Below are 15,988 nucleotides of genomic sequence, written 5' to 3' on the forward strand. Positions count from 1 at the left end.
TCCTGAACATCCTCTAAAAATTTGCTTTGATGGAGATGACTAATCAGTCAATGTTGTGTTATGTATGAACCCCACTCAATAAAACATCAGTGCAGGAGGTAAGTCAACAAGCAACATGCTTTCCTAAATCAAGGACAGAGCTTGGTTTTTCAGAGTTACAGTCCACGGCCAAAGAGTTAATAAGCATGCCATTGCTGCATACCTATGGGTCCCTTAAACTATCACAGCATGTGGGATTTATCAAGCCCATAGCTCCGTTGGAATTTAGTGAGAAGATTAGCATGTCTGGCTCCCATTAGTGCTAATCGGAGGACTGCATGTAAATAGCTGGCAATCTGATCAGAGGATAAACTCCTTGGAGTGTGGAAAATAAGAAAACAATGAAATTCACGGCTCCCTCTGCTACCAGTGATGGAATTTCATCTGAATAGTCAATACACAATTATTTTTCCATCAATAATGCTTGTATATACAGAAACCTGCTAATTCCCTCCCTCCCCCCCCCCGCCTTGTTATTTTTCTCTTCTACTGCTGCTATTCTCTTGCTTTTCTTGAGCAGAACTAGATGAGAACAGGATCCATATTTCATATATCTTTTGAGGTCCATGGTTCTAATGAAAGCCTTCTTGCTCTCATATGGCAGAACTGAGAAGTGTAGAAAGAGTGGGCATATATTTAATACACAAGGGGCAGGATCCAGCTATCACTAAAACATAAAGATGGGTTATAGAATTCATTCTGTGTAATTCTTAGGTTGTCTACACAACAATGTGTTTAACCCTATGGATTTGGTTTCCACCCAGCCACAACAACTGCAATCAACACATTAAGTTTTCACTTTAAAAAGAGGGTTTAAAATCCGAAGGTCTCATCAGTGTTTCTTAGAGATAGGCCTAGGGGCATGGGAAGCTGCTGTATACCAGGTCAGATGATTTGTCCATCTTACCCAGCATTGTCTGCTCAGACTGGCAACATCAGGCAGAAGCCCTCACCATTCTTTTAACAGGCTATGCCAAAGATTTAATTTTTTCCCCTTTGGCATTCAAAGCATGTGCTGTGGCACTCACATTCACCTTGTAAGCTGCCCACGGACATCTGGTTGGCCACTGTCAGAACAGAATGGGCCATTAGCTTGACCCAGCAGCCTCAATCTTAAGTTCTAAGTAAATATTTGCATTTTAAACTTGATAAATGAGGTCCAAAAAAACCCTCTCTCTCTCTTCTTCATCCAGAAATAATATTGTTATTCTACCCCTTGCCACACACATGATCAATAATAAATGTTAGCTGTAAATATTTGCTCAGTAGTGCTGTAATGCATTAATCTTGAGAACAATGGGAATTCATTGCGCAATACAGTATTTTTAAAATAAAACACACACACACATGAAAAATGAAAAGCAGTCACTGCTGTTATCTGCCAGAAGGGTCTATCTTTTGCTTGATATGATTTTTTTATTCTTAAACCTTATCTGTATCTGCATTGCATGGTTTCCTTTGAAAATCTTGTTGTAAGATTTTCGTTGACTTTTCCATTCTACGGCATTATTGCTATGGGGAAGTCCTCTTTTTCTGGCAAGATTATCAGCACAGTCCATGAACAGCAGCTTCCAAATGATCGCTGGCACTGAGGAGATGGCTTTTCTCTTTCTTTTATTCCTCTGGCGGCAAAAATGGATATTTAATTCTTTGCACCTGTAGTCAATTACCCATTCAATACAACTTGCATTTTACAGTGATTAGTTGATTTGCCAATCTGAAAGGCAGCCGGGTTTACGATAGCCAGCTTGCACAACAGAAAAAAAGCAAAATCTTCCTAAAACAGATTATCTTCATTTTTAAAAACCAAAACCCAAAAACCTCAAATGGATCACTCTTGTTTCTAAATTAGGATTATCTCCCCACCCCCACCCCACTTCCCAACTAAGCATTTATTTTGCTTCTACAAAGGAAGTCTTAGACAGATATTTTCAATTAAAGTCGCACCTTCCATTAAGCAGACTCAATGCTTTTAGGATTTTAGCAAGATAATAGCCTTCTTCTGACATTCTTCTCACCCACACGCAATTACCACAAGATGGAGGGTGAGGATGATCCCATTGAAGCTGAATGTTTGAAGCAATGAGGAATCTGCTTTAATTGAGTAGGCTCCCCATGCAGTTAAGGGTGGCACTGTGGTCTAAACCACAGAGCCTAGGGCTTGCTGATCGGAAGGTCGGCAGTTTGAATCCCCACGACAGGGTGACCTCCTGTTGTTTGGTCCCAGCTCCTGCCAACCTAGCAGTTCAAAAGCACGTCAAGTGCAAGTAGATAAATATGTACTGCTCCGGCAGGAAGTCATGTTGGCCACATGACCCAGAAGCTGTCTGCAGACAAACACCGACTCCCTCAGCCTATAGAGCGAGATGAGCACCGCAACCCCAGAAGTCACCTGCGACTGGACCAAGGTCAGGGATTCCTTTACCTTTACCCCATGCAGTTAAGAAAGTAGATGGCAGGGAGGGGTTGCAGGAAAGGTGATAGGAACATGTCACCAATGGGCAAATGGGCTTGTCCTTGCTGTCCTCCTTTGCATAATGGTACTCAGATTTGTGAGGGAAGAGAATAAATGAATTAGACTAATAATAGCATCCCTTCTCCTAATGAAGGAGCAAATGTGCTTCAAGTACAGTCATAGTTTGGAAGTCAAACGGAATCCGTTCCAGAAGTCCATTCGACTTCCAAAGCATTCAAAAACCGAAGCTCCTGCAGCCAATCAGGAGCCGTGGAAGGCCCGCCAGATGCTTGGCTTCCAAAAGAACGTTCGAAAACCAGAAAAGTCACTTCCGGGTTTCGATTGTTCAGGAGCCAAAACGTTCGAGAACTAGGCTGTTTGAAAACAAAGGTATGACTGTATTTTGATTTCCTGTTATTAGGGCACTATCTCTTGGAAATCCATTGGCACCACTTTCAGGGAGTTGTTAACCCCCTGGTTCATCAGTTAAGAACATTGCCGAAAGTTCTAGGAAGATATTTACTGAATAAACTTTAGTTTTCTGAAAGAAGCACATACGAGGACTCCAACCTAAGCAAACCCTAGACACCACCAAGAAACACACACACACATCTCCACACTCCCATTTAAACTTTCCCTGGCAGTGCAAGTCCTGGCTTTTAAAAGTCACCTGGAACTATTTCCTCTTCTAATATAAACCCACCAAAATTGTTGAGCTTTTTCTGGGAAACCCCCCAAAATAATAATTTAAAGCTTTTGGAGCTGTTTTCGCTGCTTTTTCCATCTCGATGCCATACATTCCCCCCCATGCCATTTTACACCCGAAGACCAGGACATGTCAGGAATTTTCCTGACGTATGGCAAGCCTATTTCAGCATTGCACTTATTTCTTGCTTATGGAAGGTTATGGGATTACTTGCATCTGCTGGTCAGGGCCTGACCCTCAACAGGAGATAGACCATAAGGTTAGATGGTAACTTGGTCCATTCTTGATAAAGAATGGCCAGACTCACTTCTGAAACAAAAGATGTACCAGACTGCGAAAGCCTAGCTGCTCCTGGACACTTGATAGGGTGGGCCTTGCAGGCTACGCTTGCTGATGGAAAGAGATCTTTGGCAAGGAAAACAAAAATTGAATTATACGTCTGTAATACAGTGCCAAACATATAATGTGCCTGCATCTTAAATGAAATTATGCTTGCCTCTCAGCCACCAAAATCCTGGCAGAGGGGGAAATTAATAGCAGGAAGGAAAAATGGAAAGGTGAACTCTTTTGAAATGTACATTAATGAGGTCTAAGACCATGTAATTATTAATGCATGTTGGGAAGCTATCAGGATGGGGTGAAGAAATCAGTAGGGGAAGAAAACCTGGGAAATGATGACTAGGACTGCTCCTCTCCAAATTGTTATTTATTTATTGCATTTATAGCTCAGCTTTTTCTCCAAGGAAGTCAAGCTGGTGTACATGGTTCTCCCCTTCCTCATTTAATCCCCACAGCAACTCTGTGGTGCAGGTTAGGCTGAGAGGCAGTGACTGGCCCAGTGAGCTTCACTGCCAAGTGGGGATTTGTAATCTTGACTCCTAGGTTCTAGTCTGATACTTGAAGCACTGTGCCACACTGGCTTGAAATCTGGCATGTCCATTCTCCAACTCAGGGCCCCCCAAAATCAGTTTGGACACAAAGACAGGATATAAGTGGTAGTTGGCAGTTGCTAGCGACTCCCAGCTGGTTGCCCAGGAACATACAAAGACAAGGGAATGTTTCTTACCATCCACTTTTTATTCAGTATTTACAGAGAGAGGCTATAGAACCCAGCCTATTGGATAGTGGTGTTGTCCCAAGTGAATCTCCACTCCCTGTCTCTCCCACTTCCTCATTCGTCATTCTCGCCATCTCTCCTATGGGTGCTGCTACATGTCCTCTGTCTTTGAGCTCTTTGCTCTCCAACTTTCAAGGCTCACCGGGTTCTGGGAGGGGTGGTCTGGAATGCTTTCTAAAGACACTGTGTCCATTGACTATCGCCCCCCCTAGTGCTTCCTCCTCCTCGCCCATTATTTCCCAACGTTCCCCCTCATCTGCCTCTGAGCTGTGACCTCCCTCAAACCCCTGCTGTAAATTTAAACCTCCTCCCTGGACGGGTCAAGCTGGAGAGGTGTTCTCCACCATTCCTCCTCTGTCCAGTCCCTGACAGTTGGTACTGGTTTACTCACTAGGCAAGAGCTGAAGACCACCTTCTTGGTACTTATATTATGTCTGGTTTCACTTCACAGGCTTCATATTGTCTGGAAACTGTAAGAGCCAATGTTGTAAGCCTCTGTTCTTTTCTATGCCTTAAGCTGACAGGTTCATCTTTGTTGTTTAGTCATGTCCAACTCTTTGTGACCCCATGGACTAGAGCACGCCAGGCACTCCTGTCTTCCACTGCCTCCCGCAGTTTGGTCAAACTCATGCTGGTAGCTTTGAGAACACTGTCCAACCATCTCATCCTCTGTCGGCCCCTTCTCCTTATGCCCTCAATCTTTCCCAACATCAGGGTCTTTTTGAGGGAGTCTTCTCTTCTCTTCTTATGAGGTGGCCAAAGTATTGGAGCCTCAGCTTCACGATCTGTCCTTCCAGTGAGCACTCAGGGCTGATTTCCTTCAGAATGGATAGGTTTGATCTTCTTGCAGTCCATGGGACTCTCAAGAGTCTCCTCCAGCACCATAATTCAAAAGCATCAATTCTTTGGCGATCAGCCTTCTTTATGGTCCAGCTCTCACTTCCATACATCACTACTGGGAAAACCATAGGTTTAACTATACGGACCTTTGTTGGCAAGGTGATGTCTCTGCTTTTTAAGATGCTGTCTAGGTTTGTCATTGCTGGCAGGTTCATCTACCTAGGTCCAAATCTCAAATTATATGGTACTTGGTCCAAGCCCCAGAATCCATGACACTTGTGTTTGGGCTATGGAACTATTTAGAGCTAAATGTAAAGCAGAGGCAACCCCAGGACTGAATGGGCTCTCTGTATATTGCCCTTTGGAAGGCTCCCTTCTATGCCAGTCAAGTCCTCCTCCTCCCATGGGCATTGTGGGTTTAATGGGTAGTGACAGCACTCAACTTTGGTGCTAAGCAGTTGCCATTTAAATATCCCACAATGCCCCTCCCTGAACTGTACTCCATGTAATGTGGGAAAATTTAAATGTCAGCTGCTCGGTGATGGGTCCTCGTGGACTTCAGCAGATGTTTGAGGTTATCATGTGGTGATGAATTTAATGAAAGGCACTGCATATTCACAAAAGGCACCCATACGTTATTACATGCTTCCTTAGCCCTGAAAACCAACTCTGGGAAGACTTAACTTAAGTCCTCCTGAGCAGCATTTGGCAAATCATGTAAGTGTTTGGGGAAGACTCCCCATGTGGTTTTCAGCGTCTTAACATTTCCATATCTGCAGTGATTTATTTGGAATTATCTACTGTGAGAAAACACATATACCCCTGTGACATTCCTCTGTGCCTCCTGGGTGATCCCTCCAATTTTGTCCCTCCTGAAACCTAAATTGTTTACTATTGTTCCATTCATCATAATGCATGTTAGAATAAATCAAGCATTATGCTGATATTAGTTTGGAGCTGTGGAAAACAAAACCCAGTGTAAATCATGGCAGAAGAAACAACGCAATGAACACAGGCGTGCATCTAATGAATAGAATACATTTTTCAGCATTGATTTTCTGGTTTCATGAAGTGCATAATATTTCACTGAGAACTGGAAAATCTCTCAGGAACTCTAGTTTGAAGAAATGATTAATATATCTGCTATAAAAAAATTCATGTGGTGTTCTTTCCCTTCAGAATCCTATATTGCATGACAACTTTTCATTGCAGAACCTTGCCAATGATGAGAGCCTAAAATGCTATTTGGAAAGAAAATGTGGTCATCTTCTATCATGCCTGCATAATGACATAAAAGGAAACAGCGTGGTTTAATGTTCATTGCTTTTTTGTGAAAGGGGAAAATCCTTATTGTAATAATGTCACTTCTACCATTAGCAGGAGGGAATTTGCTCCATGCCTTACCCCTTACCTGAAGGAGACTCCATTGGAATTCCCTGAGGGGAGGTGGCAAAGAGGTCACCTGGGTAAGCGTGACCAATTGTGGTAGAGCAGATCTGGCCAATCCGACCTCTACTTGTCCACATTCTGCTCACTTGCTAATGGAAAGAAATGAATTTGCTATGACTAGTTATTGTTTATTGTTGAATTTGGTCTCTTTGGTAGCATTGGCATATAGTGTAGGGCAACTGAGCAAATTAAGGTCACCTGCTCTCACTTATTAATTCACTATTGATTTGTGGATCTTATATTTCCATAAATATAACCATTCCACCAATACGCTGGCTTTTGAGTCTTATTCAGAGGTGTGGGGGAAATAGCCACCTGTCTAACAGGGAAAGCTATAGTAAAGATCTTGCCAAGTTTAGTCATCCAGGAACTAGATACTGGTGCTGTGCCAATTATTTCAATGTTGTAGGTGCAGGTGTTACCTTTCTCTAGCAATTAATGATGGGGGGAATGGTCAGAAATATTCAAAAGTGAGAGAAAAGTGCCTTAAAATTATCACAGGTAGCATGTGGGAGGTTGTTGCACTTTTGAGGGGGTTAAGGGGTATTTGTAGGTATATTTCATTCATTCTACAAGTTATCTCTCTGGTGGCCCACATTCTACAGCCTTCCCAGATGTCTGTACTTCCTGAGCATTCCATGACATCCTTAAGGTAAGCTCAATCCCATAACCATTGAAATTAAAAAGAATTTTAGGCCCAGTATACCTGAAGGAGTGTCTCCAACCCCATCATTCAGCCCTGACACCGAGGTCCTCCTCCGAGGGACTTCTGGTAGTTCCCTCACTGTGAGAAGTAAAGTTACAGGGAACCAGCCAGAGGGCCTTCTCGGCAGTGGCACCCGCCCTGTGGAATGCCCTCCCACCAGATGCTAAGGAAATGAAGAACTATCTGACTTTTAGAAAACGTCTGAAGGCAGCCCTGTATCAGGAAGTTTTTAATGTTTGAAGTTTTACTATGTTTTTATATGTACTGTAAGCTGCCCAAAGTGGCTGGGGAAATCCAGCCAGATGGGCAGAATATTATTGATGATGATGATGATGATGATAGCACCAAACTACAAACACAGAAGCCTCTTTCTCAGAAAAATAAAACATTTGAGAATTTTGAGTGCAGGCTTTGGCACAGAACTGCAATGTACACAGGTCAGATGTGGCGACAGAATTGCAGCCCAAGGTCTCTAGAATGCTCAATAAAGGTGTTCCAGAGGGAACATCTTACTTCACCGTATATACTAACTTAACCTCATGGTGAGCTATCCTTCTTTGGCCTCAGTGTGGCTTGCCACGTGGACCCTCCCATTTAAGTTGGAAAGGTTAATCATCAGTGCCAGGTGATGGCATGGAAATATTTCAGGCAATCCAGAGGAGTTACTATAAACATTACAGTAAGGAGAGTGGAATAATTTCCTTGAAACAGCATGGTGCAGAGATGATGTGAAAGGTAGAACGACCTTCTGACATGATGGCAGTGTTGAGAACACCCTCACTGGAAATCCATTGGTATTCATCCAAGGCGGCCCATAACCCATTAAAAATAAAATACCAATTTAAAATATGCCCAAATATTGCCACACAAATGTTAACATTCTGAAAAAAGCATTATTAAATATTTTGCACATTGACTTCCAATTTGAATTCTATATGCTCTATTTTTCACAGAGACATGCTATTGACTTCAGAAAAGTTATTTTATTATTCCTTTGCAACAATCCTTCAGGCCTTTATTTAGGGCCATGTTGTGTGTTAGCTTCATAAAAACTAATGAGGCAGTTGGATAAAGGTGACTGGAAAGCCATCCTTCGGCTACTTCCATAGAAATTCATGAAGCAAATACTGAAATGTTGTGAATGTTTACCCCACTGCAGCCAGCCAAGTTCAGATCACATTTATCAGTCTAGGAAAGTATGGCTTCTTAAATGTATATAGAATGGAAGAAGAGGTTTCTACAAAGTATTTTAGAAAGTTGTTTGCTTGCTCTGCATTTTCTTTAAAAATGGCTGGCTGCCGAAGCATTGCAATTAAAGAATTTAAAGTGGATTGATTACATTTTCCTTCAAAATTATAGGAAGGGTTTCATATGCCAGCTTCACCATTTCCTTCATTTGGTGCAGGTATTTTTTCCCCAGTATAAACAGGACTCTGTTTTTGCACCTACACAAACACATAGACCAAAGGCTCCTATTTCCAGAAAGGACTGGAAGTTGGGGGTCTGATCTCTCCACCACTTTTAATTGTTCACTGAGACATGGAAGGGAGGAACAAGGAAAATCAGGAGATTCTGGGATCAAATCAGAAACTGGGATTGCTTCTGTAATTCTGAGACTGTTCCTGGAAAATTAGGAATTTGGAGGGTATGGAATATAAGAAGAGCTGTGCTGGATCAGCCCACAGGCCCAACTACACCAGCAATCTCATAGTATTGAAACAGATGCCCAAGGGAAGCCCACAAACATGATGCAATATCACTATCCCCAGCGACTGCTATTGAGAGGTGTACCACCAGAAATAGTACACACCCATCATAGATAGTACACTTCCATCCAATTCCGGAAATAGTACACATCCATCGTGACTAGTAGCCATTGACCCCCACTTCTCCGTGGTGAACTTTTAACAGAGACTAAATATATGCTGGGATACTCAGCCCCTAGGAAGTCAGGAAAGATGGGAAATATTATTTAGACCCTCTTATGTCAGGGATGCCCCAGAATGCTGCAAAACATGGCAATTCTGTTCAGCATAGGATTCATCAGTTGTGTCCATTGCAATCAAGAGGCTGGTGAAAATACCATACTCCAGCTACACAGCAGGCTTGGAGTATATGTGAACTACTTTGTTGTTTGTTGTTTAGTCGTTTATGTTGGATAAAAGCAGCAATGCAAAAGCCAGCTGCAGATGTCAGGAAACAACTGTTGGATCAGATAGCTGGAAAGCAAAACAGGATGTTGTTGTCTCGAGCTGTACAGTTGGGAAAAAGGAGGAGTCTATTCTCTGTACTGAGCACCGGATGTTAGCTCAGAGTGTCATCTGACCTGTGCTGGAAGTACAGGGGCGGAGTTGTGACTCTTCTGCTGGAGTCTAGAGGGTGCAGTCACGTTTCTATGTACTGCTGAAATGACAGGAATAAAAGACATGTAAATAGGACTCCTGTCTGTCTCATTTCCCCTCCCTGGGGGGGGGAGCAGAGAGGGAGAGAAGTAGCAGAGGGTGTGTTCTTCTCTGACGAGGAGAATCGCCGATTTATGACCTTGCCTGCCGGGAGACGCAGATAGAAAGGTCAACAAGTATCTCACTCAGTTTGCCCGGGGGAGGCCAGTTACCTCTGACTGAGAGCTGAGATACTGACAGTTTAGTCGTGTCCGACTCTTCGTGACCCCATGGACCAGAGCATGCCAGGCCTCCCGCAGTTTGGTCAAATTCATGTTGGTAGCTTTGAGAACACTGTCCAACCATCTCGTCCTCTGTCGTCCCCTTCTCCTTGGGCCCTCCATCTTTCCCAACATCAGGGTCTTTTCCAGAGAGCTTCTCTTCTCATGAGGTGGCCAAAGTATTGGAGCCTCAGCTTCAGGATCTGTCTTTCCAGCACTCAGGCCTGATTTCCTTCAGAATGGATAGTATTGATCTTCTTGCAGTCCATGGGACTCTCAAGAGTCTCCTCCAGCACCACAATTCAAAAGCATCAATTCTTTGGTGATCAGCCTTCTTTAGCCTTCTATCTGTAAGGCCTCATTGGACAGCCACTTTGCTTTCTTGCATTTCCTTTTCATTGGGATGGTTTTCATTGCTGCCTCCTGTGTAATGTTATGAGCCTCCATCCATAGTTGTCCACCAAATCTAAATCCTTAAACCTGTTCCTCACTTCCACTGTGTATTCATAAGGGATTTGATTTAGATTGTGTCTTACTGGCCCAGTGGTTTTTCCTACTTTCTTCAGTTTAAGCTTGAATTTTGCTATAAGAAGCTGATGATCTGAGCCACAGTCAGCTCCAGGTCTTGTTTTTGCTGACTGTATAGAGCTTCTCCATCTTTGGCTGCAGAGAATATAATCAATCTGATTTTGATGCTGCCCATCTGGTGATGTCCATGTGCAGAGTCGTCTCTTGTGTTGTTGGAAAAGAGCATTTGTGATGACCAGCTTGTTCTCTTGACAGAACTCTATTAGCCTTTGCAATGCTTCATTTTGAACTCCAAGGCCAAACTTGCCAGTTGTTCCTTTTATCTCTTGACTCCCTACTTTAGCATTCCAATCCCTTATAAGGAGAAGAACATCCTTCTTTCGTGTCATTTCTAGAAGGTGTTGTAAGTCTTCATAGAATTGGTCAATTTCAGCTTCTTCAGCACCAATAGTTGGTGCATAAACTTGGATTACTGTGATGTTAAAAGGTCTGCCTTGGATTCGTATCGAGATCATTCTGTCATTTTTGAGATTGCATCCCAGTACAGCTTTCGCCACTCTTTTGTTGACTATGAGGGCCACTCCATTTCTTTTACGGGACCCTTGCCCACAGTAGTAGATACGATGGTCATCCGAATTGAATTCGCCCATTCCCACCCATTTTAGTTCACTGATGCCCAGGATGTCAATATGTGAACTCTTAGCATGGGCCTACTTAGCATGCTTCAAACAGGCCCTGGGTAAAGTGACCACCTAGCCCTCTTTGCATATCCCTGTATAGTGAACTGTAGAAGTCAGTCTGGCTCCTGCAATCCACTCTTTTAAAAAATGACACAGGGTAATGGATATGTTTGTCTGCTGAAAAAATGTTGCCAAGTGCAACCACTTGAATTCACTTATCCTCAGTGCAAGGCCATTGAGTATTAGTGCTACTCTCTGTGGAAATGAGGAATTAGACCAGCTTGAACCACAAGCTAAACGCCCCAATAGAGCTTGTAAAGTATACAAGAAATGGAGAGTGTTCAGTTTTTCCCCAATAATCTCAGAATACTAGTAGACTTTCCTAGGATGAACTACCTTTTTTCTTATTCTCCTTATTTTTAAACAGGAGGTCTGTTCCATTTATGAGAGAAACTGGATGTTTGATGCAACAAATCAATGGAAACTGCTGGTGATAGAATTTTTGTCTTCTCTGTTGCTGAATTTAGTATTGCCCTTTCAATGTTTACAATAGCATTCCCCATTTTTCAGTGCATCAAGGACAAAGCTGTCAGCCTCCACTTTTAAATCACCAGCAGTCTTGACCCTTCCTTCTTGTGACTTCCTACTTCACAAAGCTGTCTTTGCATACCACTTGCAGAGTGTACAACTGTGAAATTGTAATTTTAAAAAGTGTGAGTACGTAATAAAAATAATGATTATAATATATTTGCAATAAATTCCCAATCAAGGTTGTCCTGTGTTTCTGTTGCAAGAGAATAAACAAATCTGTTTTCTGTGTTGTGAGCATCCCTCAAGACTAGAATCCATGAAATCAATTACTCTACTAAATAAATTATGTATCTGTGTGGGTCTCCAGTCATGCACTTGTTACATTAAGTTAGTAATGAATGGTGCTTGCAAGAATCTGGAAATGTGAAGTTTACAGCCTCGTAGGCCTTCATTCGCATAACATCATAGCTGTCTTTGCCCCTACGTGAGTGCCTGAGGGCCCCGCTCCTGCCACTCACCACCTGCACAAATGTCATGAAATGGACATTGTGGTTCGAGCTACTGTGCAGCCATGCAACTGTTTAAAGAATAGTCTCATTCCTTTACATGGAAACCATTTAAAATTGTTTTCAATTCTATGTGTACTTATTTGTGACTGAACTCGGTTTGGAATCCTGTTTCAGTTAGCATCAGTAGGAGTGACAACTGTCTCCCGATCAAAATATCCTTTTTGGCCCCTTTAAACTGCAAGATAAAAGTTTGTATGTCATAAAACCGGGGCTTTTTTCAGCCGGAACTCTCCAGAACTAAGTTCTGGCACCTCTCAGGTGGGCACCATTGTCATTATAAGGGAACAAGGGAGGTGTTCATGGTGAGTTCCAGCACCCCTTTTTCTAGAAAAATAGCACTGAGTAAAACAATCTTCCACTAAACAGATGTTTAGTTACCATGGAGAGCTTCTTCTAGTTTAATTTCTCTTATCTTGTTAGTCTTTATAAATACTGTGTTTGCACATTATCATCCTTCCTGCAGAATTGTTATTCTCTTGTTGTGAAAGGGTATTTTGTTGGCTTTATAGCAGAATCACAACTCCAGGCTCTGTACTCACAACAACATATGATTGGTTATATAATGAGAATAAAAACAATAGCATATTAGGTAAAGAATTAACAGCACACCAGATGTAGCAATGTAACGTTGCACAACCGTACTGCAAACTTCAGGTTTGCTGTTAGGTGACAGACAGTAGGCAGAACTGCTCAAACACCTCTTTTGCCTCTGTTTTCAGTCAAAAGGAAAGCAGTGACCAACTTGATGATAACAGAATAAAGGATACAAAGGAGTCGAAGCCCACAATAGGAGAAGGTGGTAAGGGAACACCTATCTATTTGAAATCAACTCAAATCTCAGGGCCTGAGGAACTGCACCTGGATCTGGTCTGCAACCACTTGCTCCAAAACCTTGCTCAGGAAAGGGACGTTAGCAACTGGCCAGTAGTTAGTTAGGTTTTCCGAATCCAGGGAAAGGAGTGCTTTTACCACTGCCTCCTTCAAACAGGCAGGGACCACCCCCTCTCGTAAAGAGGCATTGGTCACTTCCCTGGTCCAGTCAGCTGTTCCCTCCCTGCTGTTTCTTATCAGCCAAGAGGGGCAAGGGTCTAGAGCGCAACTGGTTGCCCTGACCAATCCGAGCACCTTGTCCACATCCTCAAGCCTTACCATCTGAAACTCATCTGACACAACAGGACTAGACTGTGCCCTGGACACCCTGTGAGATTCATCTGCTATAACAGCAGAGTCAAGGTCTTGGTAGATGCAAGCAATTTTATCCTCAAAATGCTTTGCAACAAGTCACAGCGAGCTATCGTTGGTTCTACCACCTTTTAATGTTTAATAGGTTGTTGTATTTTAATATTCCATTGGAAGCAGAACAGAGTGGCTGGAGAAACCCAGCCAGATGGGTGGGGCATAAATTATTTTATTTTTATTTTTATTTTTATTTTTCTTATTAGTATTAGTATTAGTATTAGTATTATTATCATTATTATTATTGCACCAGCTGTAAAAGGCCCCATACAACCCAGAAAAGCTCTGCTGGAAGATATGATGAGGATGCAATGGAGGCAGCAAAATATGCCTTCACTGCCACTAGGTAGGCTCGATAATGAGCCCTTACCAGTGTTTGGTTGCATTCATTCAGATCTTTCCTTCACTTGCATTCAAGCCATCTCCCAGCTAGTTTTCTCTCCCTAAGCTCTGGCGTATACCAGGGGGGTATACGCCATCTTGGAGGATATGTCCTCATCTTTAAAGGGGGGGGAGAGAAGACATAGGTAACTATCAACCATTGAGCTTGATACTGATTCCAGGAAAGGTCCTACAAGAGATAATTAAACAGTCAGTCTGTGAGCACTTAGAAAAGGATGCTGTGATTACTATGACTCAGCATGGGTCTAGTCCAATCCCTTGCAGATAATGAAATAGGAGAAAGACTTCTGCAAAATAAACCACCATATGAAACATAAAAACACTGGATAAAAGTGCAAATGAAAGTTGGAATGGATTGACACACATTCATATGTTCCCTACTTGACAGTCAATTCTATAAGGCCAAAACAACATGCTGTATGGAAATCCATGACCACTGCTAGACCAAATCTTTTGCTGCATCTCCCCCGTAAAGTATCATTGCAAAAAAGCAAAAAAGAAAGGAAAAATGGTGCAATTACTTTAGCATTTCCCTGCTTCACACATACAAATCGCAAGACATCATATTCCATTCCATTCTGGCTGGGTTACCAAGAAGATGCAGGCACAACCTGCATGTCACCATAATCCTTGAGGCTTAGTGGCATGGCACATGTTTGGGTATCCTGAAGACTATTTAGAGAAGCAAAAGAAGTATGAAGAGACCAAAGAAAATCTATAGTTGTGCTGAAAACATATAGGCTGACCAATGATGCTGCATAAAGCTACAATAGCACTGATTAATGTTTAACCAATAGCACTAGGAAAATCAATAGCACCGCAGTGCTCAATTATTTTCATACACATATTTTCTTGCTTTGTTTAGATTTTCTTGAGTGTTTATTCAAGCTTTTCATAGAAGACAAGCATTCATTGGTCTGGTGAAGTTCTGAGCAGCAGTTAAAAAGTTATTGAAGTTTCCTGCCTCATAAAATTGTGGCAGCAACTACTGGGAAAATAATACAAAAACACCAAGCATTTTTGAACCCTTTTTTCCACAGAATGGCAATGTTTACAGTAGGAGCCACCTGGTAGATGTTTCGTACAATGCCTATTCCTTTAGTTATGGAAGATCACTGGCCTTTTGGGAGCCATGGACAAATGTGGGGCTATACCTAAAACCCACACATGCATCCCCATAGTGAAATGCTTCACAGAAATCCTGTCACACACTGAAACCTCACAGCCTGCTCCATACCGAAGCTCCACACAAACAATCCATCCCACAAGGTAACACCGAACACATTGCATGGGTTGATTCACAGAAGGATTCCTCAGAAGCTTCAGAAGACAATACAGGTGGAGGCTGATGTGGAACATCATTGCTGATCTTGGACATTCAATGCTCCCTATCTAGATTTAGCCCAGAAAGATGAAGGGAAAGTGGATTCATGGAGGCTGGGTTTTAAGTAAGCAAGCACAATATCATTGCTGATCATGGGGCACATCTGTTACATGTCAGCCTTAGCTTTCAATTTCCTGGCTTTGTGGACTTAAGCTAACATGTGGGAACCTTAACTCTGACCTCAAATTGGCAAGGTTTTTGATCATTGAAGCATTGTACTGCATCTCTGCTGTTGAACAACTTAGATTGCAAAATGGATTTATTTTTTAAGAGAACTGTTGCAACTGCCACGTCAATTTGCAGTGTTCAGCCTTCTACAGGGACCTTTTGATAATTCAGTATTTAAGAACCTTTTACTTTATTATATCTAGCAGATTCAGCCTCAACCACTTTCAAAGTTCTTTTCAAAGTTCAAGCAGTAATTTCCAGCTTTAATACATAGAGTGCCTCTTGGGACATCCTTCTGGAAAATCTCTACTGAAGTAGAAGGAAACGGTCTGTTTGTGAATAAGAACACAAGATAAGACCTACTGGATCAGACCAAATACGCAGCTAGTCCTACGCTCTTTTTTCCACAGTGGCCAGCTAGAAGCCCTCCAAGAAGCCCAAAACCAGGACATGAGGGCAACAATCCTTTCCTGACCGTTTCTTAACAATTGGTGTTTGAAAGCATGGTCCCTGGAG

The sequence above is a fragment of the Podarcis vaucheri genome, assembly GCF_965113315.1.
Source record: "Podarcis vaucheri genome assembly, chromosome: 4".
NCBI classification, from domain to species: domain Eukaryota; kingdom Metazoa; phylum Chordata; class Lepidosauria; order Squamata; family Lacertidae; genus Podarcis; species Podarcis vaucheri.